Below are 7,344 nucleotides of genomic sequence, written 5' to 3'. Positions count from 1 at the left end.
GTTAGTGAAACATGCTAACCATGTATAGAAATGATGCCAAATTAAGTTAATGTGATCTATAGGTGTGAACAACAGTAATCTTCATGGAGGATCCACCTGCATAGATCTATGTTGAGTTTAGGATAGAGTTCCTTCTTATAGTCTTTTCCAACTATGGGCAATTAATGGGAAGTATTACTAAATATATGGAGTTATGCCTTTATATTTGGTTGACAAATGATTATATGCTAAACTTTATGGTCGGTAATATACAAAAAGGTTATGTCTTAAGAAGTAGAATATTCTCTAATATTGCTATCATGGGTTTGATTTCTATCTAAAAAATATTGTATCTCTGACAAATAAATGAAATGAACAAATTTTTAGATTACTTCATGAGTTTTACTTGATTATGTATTGGTGATTGGACATAAGCTAGCTCATATGGGTTTAATGTGTTACTAGTGTTAGTAATTTATGTCCCAAGATGTACAAGATCATGTGTAGGGATTAATAGAAACCTCTTTATGATATTGCAACTGGCTAAAGTAGTATAAGGTATCAACTCTTAGCACAATATGAATTAGATCAATGTTCTTCTACCTTCTAATGTTAGAATGTTGGACTCAAATTAATATACCAATTGGCTTCTTGGCATCACAATTAGGTATTTGAAAGGTAATCTATAAGGCATGGGTAGAGGATAATTATACTCTTGGTGTAGGTCATTCCACTCATCCTAAGGAGGTCACTAAAACTGTAAAACCTATGAGTTGTTTATAGATAAGCTTATCATTCATCTCTGCATGACAAGAATCAGGGAGTGTGCTTTGTCAAAAGAAGTATCCATCCATATAATAGAGTTAGTTGTCTAATACCATTAGCATAGACGTGATAAATGTAATGAGCTATTCAATTTCATGGGGTTTAGGCAAAATTTCACTAGTGGCATAAAAACAATGAATGCCAAGATTATATAAGCTTTTGCTAATGGCATGTACACAATAGATGCCAAGTTTTATCCATCAATTTATTAATAACATCAAATTGTATTAGAAGGAATGCATGTACTTCTAATGTTGTGTTTGCCTAAGGTATAGTTCTCAAGGTTAAAAATTCAAAATCCAGACACACTTCTATAAGAGAAATGACCAACACAAATTGCAAATTTTCGACTTAAATTGCCTAAACGTGACATTTAATTTTCGACTGCATTGTACGTTCCCAATGTGTGTAATTTTCGACTGCATTGTAGTTCCCAATGTGTGTAATTTTTGCAATGTTTGCAGTGTAATTTTAGACTGCGTTTTATTCTGCATTTTATTTTAGTAATTTTACACTTATTTTTTAATGATTAATTATTATTTAAACTTATGTTAATGAATTTTAAATTACTAATCAATTATATTTTTAAATATTTGTAGGCAACTAAAAACTATTTCCAAATCAGACCTGGTGAAGCAAGGCCATCTCTACATATTGCACACCAAAAATCAGGTAAGTTTGTCCACAGTAGCTTTCTTCTTCAATCTTTAAAATGCATTATCTTTCATGTAATAACACCATTTTATATGAATTTAAAAAAAAAAATGTTAATTTTTTTATAAGGAGTTCAATGGTTTGGATAATTTATTAGATTGATGTCTTATAAATTGTATGTTTTTAATTTGTCATTTAATCCAACTTACTCTTGTCTTCGAAGTGTCATATCATAACTTGATCAAAACATGTATTTATCACGTATTCATTGGTCTCCATATCTAAGATTTCAGACATCATATCATGTTATGTTTGCATCCTTATACACTTCCATTATTATTCTTTTTGCAAAATAGGCAGAAACCTCCAAAAACATTTATCTCCTAGGTTAAACCATCACATATATATCACCACATTTAATCAAAACCATTTACATGTAGACATGATCAAACTTTATCCTTCATCTTGGATAGTCAAATTTTATCCAAAAATAGCTAAAAAAATGAAAAAATGAAAAAATGAAAAAATGAAAAACCTAAAATAAAATAAGAAAAGTAGAGTCCATAGATGGAGAAGGGTAAGAGATTTTATTTAAGCTCTTAGGTTAAGATCAACTTTCAGCCTTCCTAGATAGCCACATGCTATTCATTACTAAACCACACAAAAGGAAAAAAATGAAACAAAATATCTTACATCCGCTTGTAACAAAATATCAAACAAACCTTTGAACGGTTGAACCACAATATATGAAATTCTATATTATCGAGAATTTAACGATATTTCTATAATTTCAATATTAGTAAATTATGTAGAATTTCATATATTGTGGTTCAAAGGTTCAAAGGTTTGTTTGATATTTTGTTACGAGCGGATGTAAGATATTCAACATTAATAATCATACCACTTAAGTAACCATTTAAGTGATCGTGCTAAGAAATGTACAAGGAGAATGGACTGGCTTATCTATGTACTTCTTCATAGGGTAGAGGCCTTCTATAAAAATAAAAGATATTTGTAGCTATCTGGGTTTCTAACAAACTTCAAAAAGGAACGATACTACATAACTTCATTAGAAAGATCAAAAAAAATACCAGATGCAGATTGTTATCCATATGATCTTCTCCATAACACATATAAGATGAGAAGCCAAACTGTTCCAACCAAATGGTATTTTGTAAGAAAATTTGGAACTGATTTTTATGTGTGTGATTGTGAGAGGGCAAAAAGAGGAAACACATGCAAACATGTGTTGAAGATTTTAGATCTTCTAAGGAGAAACAAAACAAATGAGCAAGAACAAGGTATTGGTAAGGTCCATTCGAGATATAAGTTTAATATTCATATTTTTAATGATTGTTATATTTTTTCTCAAAACTAACTAGATTAATCTTATTAAGTTACAAAAGGTGTTACTCTATTGGTTGATGATGACCACGATGTTAGAGGGAGTCTTAGTCATGAAAATATCACTACAGGTAATGTTGATATTGTCTTTACAATTAAATATTAAATAATTTTATGGTTATCAAAATTAAGTAATTCTTATTTCAAATGTAGATAGTTGTGTTCAATTAGAAGATCAAGATGTGTCTGGAGTTGTCATTGGTGAAGTCCAAAGAACGGGTAAAATTCTAAATCATCATTTTATAATCAAATATTTAGATTCTTTTAATTATTTTTTTACTTAATCACATTTTTTTTATAATACAAATGTTTGGAATTAGTTAGATGAAAGATATTGTCTTTACAATTAAATATTAAATAATTTTATGGTTATCAAAATTAAGTATTTCTTATTTCAAATGTAGATAGTTGTGTTCAATTAGAAGATCAAGATGTGTCTGGAGTTGTCATTGGTGAAGACCAAAGAACAGGTACAATTCTAAATCATCATTTTATAATCAAATATTTAGATTCTTTTAATTATTTTTTTACTTAATCACATTTTTTTTATAATACAGATGTTTGGAATTCATTTGATGCTTCCTCTGATAAATTTCAAAATTCCAATCATTATTTGAATTCATTACTCCAAAATTTACCCACAAGGGCAAATGAAAGAAATATTTTCAGTGAATGTGTTGAGAGATTTAGAAAAGATATTGATGCATCTCTTTCTTCCAAATTTACACCAAACCCTGGGTCAGAGAACATGCCTATCAAACGAATGCCACCATGGTTTAGTCCAAGTAAAATGCACAAACGTCATTCTATTCATCAAAGACGTAATGTCATTTCTCAAGACTTGAACAAAAGAGTGGAGTGTGAAAATTTCCAATTCCCCTCTATAGGATGTAGAAAGAAGAAGAAAAAGAAGGTCACTAATCGCTCAGGCATAGCGATACAAGAAGAAAGTCTTATTATCATGCAACAACAAAGTGAGTACATTTATTATAAAGTATTTTGGTAATTTACATAGCAATGTCTTATTTTTATTTCATATATTAAACATATGTTATTGTAGGTTTGGATGATCAAGCAAATACTTGACGACGTCGATTGCCTTTTTCCATTGATCTAAACCAAACAATAACAGATGAAATAGACCATATAGATGGTAATTTTTTAACTATTAAATGTATTTATTAATTCTATAAATAAATACTCAATTCATATGTCTAATAACTTTTATGTCCTTATTCAAACAAACTAGATAAAATTTGTGGAGATCAACCATCAATGGCCAATGTTATCCCCACTCAGACATTTCAACAAGCCAATCCAGGTATTAAATAATATAATATTGTTCATATTAATTACATAATGTGGCTTTATGGTAGAACATTTTATCTAAGTTGATGTGCATGTTTTTGCAGTTTTAAATGATCAACAAATACATGAAGAACATATGTTGCCCTTTCCTACGGATCTTAACCAAACAACAACAATGGATGCAATGCAAACTAGAGATGGTAAGAAAATTCAAAATTAAATTTCAATCAAATTTTGGATCTTTAACCTCTAAATTAATTTTATTTAAGTTGACATGTTAAATATGCATGTTATTGCAGCTTTAAATGATCGGGAAAAAAATGATGAATTGAACTTCAATCAATAATGAGTCTTTTACTTTTAAAACCATTATGAATTGAACTTCAATCAATAGTGAGTCTTTTACTTGTAAAAACATTATGAATTGAACTTAAATCAATAATGATTCTTTTACTTGTAAATTAATTTTATAACTAGCTCATTATATGTGCAGGTAGTGATGATACTATAATGGAGGATCATGGTCAATATTTTCCTGGATAACCATTATGGTGTAGGATACTTTATTGTAATGGATTATCTATTGAGTGTGTAACTCTATTTAGAAATTGGATCTTGGATGGAGTGGCTTGTTTTTTCAAGATAGAGACATTATTTGCATACTATATTTTTGAGTTGGACTACTATTGTGTATGTGAGAAATTGGCTAAATCCATTATGAATTTTATTCATTTTATGCGATTAGCATGCAGTTTTCTTTGGGTCATGTTATTTTTACATGATACTTCAAATATGTTTTGACATCTAACATGTCATGTGTTGTGTAAATTTTTAATGATTTTGAGGTGTACACCAAAGAAATTGTCACTTGATTAAGAATGCAAAACTATAAACATTCACCAAAACTAATAGAGACATGAACTAACTTGTCTAGAACCGTTGATAGTAAACAAGTCAATAAAACACTATATAGGTGTCTAGTAGGATATTGATTTATTTGACTAGTACTTGTCCATACATATCTTATCCAAATGGAGTCTTGTCCCAATTTAAAACTCATTCAAACTAATAATTGATTTAACTATGAAGGGGGTCCTATTTAAATCTTCAAGGAAAACATAGAACTTCATATTGAAATATTCAAAGCATCTCCATTTTAGAAAAGAAAAGGCATCATTAAAATGAGAATATTGTTTATTTTATTCTATCAAATTAACAAGCATGAGTATTTGGTTCTATTCTTTATAAGTAGGGCAAGATGTATAATTCACTTATTTTTCTAGTCCAAAAAGAAGTTGTCTAGAGCTTGATCTGGTATAACTAAGTTATCAATGATAAACATAGGTACAACAATAAATGAGAGAAAAAATGGATAACTTATTCATGTATGAAACATTAATTTAATTTTATGAATAGTATTATTGTTCCAACATAATAAACTTTTATTGTATTAAGTATTTTGCAAAAAAATTCTTCCAACATAAAGAAGCGATATATTAACTACAACATACTAATTATTCAAACATTTGCAACCATTGATACATCCAAGGCCAAACAATACGAGATCTCATAACTATTTTTACGAATAAATACAAAGGGTCAAACCCCTAGATAGATTAACTTTATAGTATGAAACAAAATGATTGTAGACAAGCAATAAACATGCAACAGGCCTAGGATGATATCATGTAAAAGAAGAATGCAAAGTAGATCTCCTTTAAGCTCTTAGGTTAAGATCAACTTTTAGCCTTCCTAGATGGGTTTAAAATGGAATGAATGAATGATCTTAAATACAACAACATAAAATATGGATCAAAAAATTACATGCTAAGTCAACTCATAATGGCTAGTCAAGTGGTCCATAATAGATAACATTGAATTATAAAAGTGAATAGTATAGATCCAATCCAAGGGGATCAACAATAGATTTGAGGATCAATGATGCAAATCTACAAATATTTTTGATATAGTAAAAAGATATTTGATCCAAGTAAACTAAAACAATCAAGATGTAAAGAGCAAATGTTTCTCATATAGTAAAAGGATATTTGATCTAAGTAATGGGTCATTTTTTAAGTATTCTTACCTTTTGCACTTCATTGAAACTTGCAAAATAAAGAAAAATTGTAATGAGTAATTTTTGTCTCACATTTTTAAATAGACACAACCGCAACATGCATTAAAAACCTTCCTTGAAAAGTAAAAGAAATAGAGGGAGAAAGGTAAGGGATTTTATTTGTTATGGTAAGTGATAAAATAATTCTAACTATGCAAAAGAATTAAAGGAAATTTGTCTCCATACATCGCTTCTTTAATTAATGGCACCCAGAGCGAGTCAAACCGGACGTTAGCAGGGAGATCCGTGTAGGGTACGGGCTGATGGGACCTTGGCAGTTGATTGGACGGCATCGGCGTGATGGCATCGCATGGGATGGAGGGGATCGCATGGAGAAGGCAGGCATGGGCATGCGGCAGCGGGCCATTTTGTCCGCTGCATAGCCATTGCCCAGAAGGCACTGAAGGCAGGTTGATTAATTTTCTCTTTTCGGTTATTTATGTTTCTACCTACTATTTTACTTTTTAGTACTAAAAAATGGTTAATTTTTCACCTACCACTTTTCTGTCATTTATGCGTTTTCTTGTAACTGGCATCCATCGTTTATCTTTAAGATTTACCTATGTAAGCATTTGGAGAAAGCTCCCGAACTGGTTGAGCAGAATATGAGTCAGCATACTCATAAAGGGAAATTTATTATATTTATTTATAGCTGACATAATCCTTTTATCGTCGTGCTCTGTATTGCAAGCTCGGGTGCTGACAAATGATTAATTTTGATGCAGAACTGAAGGCAGGTTGATTAATTTTCTTTTTTCGGTCATTTATGTTTCTACTTACTGTTTTACTTTTTGGTACCGAAAAATGGTTACAAATGATTAATTTTGGTGCAGAACTGAAGCAGGCTGATTAATTTTCTCTTTTCGGTCATTTATGTTTCTACTCACTGTTTTACTTTTTGGTACTGAAAAATGGTTTACAAATGATTAATTTGGGTGTAGAACTGAAGCAGGTTGATTAATTTTCTCTTTTCGATCATTTATGTTTCTCCTTACTGTTTTACTTTTTGGTAATGAAAAATGGTTACAAATGATTAATTTTGGTGAGAACTGAAGGCA

At 30.0% G+C, this 7,344-nt stretch overlaps 2 long non-coding RNA genes across 2 annotated transcripts; both read left to right on the top strand.

The window, feature by feature from the left end:
• The first annotated feature begins 1,400 nt into the window (after window positions 1-1,400).
• Window positions 1,401-3,334, top strand: LOC131077190 (uncharacterized). The gene is made up of 3 exons (XR_009113554.2): window positions 1,401-1,476; window positions 3,016-3,081; window positions 3,267-3,334. It is a non-coding gene; the product is annotated as an uncharacterized LOC131077190 (long non-coding RNA).
• A 595-nt stretch (window positions 3,335-3,929) lies between these two features.
• LOC131077191 (uncharacterized) lies at window positions 3,930-4,867 on the top strand. The gene is made up of 4 exons (XR_009113556.2): window positions 3,930-4,015; window positions 4,112-4,183; window positions 4,275-4,370; window positions 4,664-4,867. It is a non-coding gene; the product is annotated as an uncharacterized LOC131077191 (long non-coding RNA).
• The last annotated feature ends 2,477 nt before the right edge of the window (window positions 4,868-7,344 follow it).

Source organism: Cryptomeria japonica, chromosome 5, assembly GCF_030272615.1.
Source record: "Cryptomeria japonica chromosome 5, Sugi_1.0, whole genome shotgun sequence".
Classification (NCBI taxonomy): Eukaryota; Viridiplantae; Streptophyta; class Pinopsida; order Cupressales; family Cupressaceae; genus Cryptomeria; species Cryptomeria japonica.
Note: the sequence above shows the minus strand (reverse complement) of the source record. Positions and strands in the feature narration are given on the sequence as shown.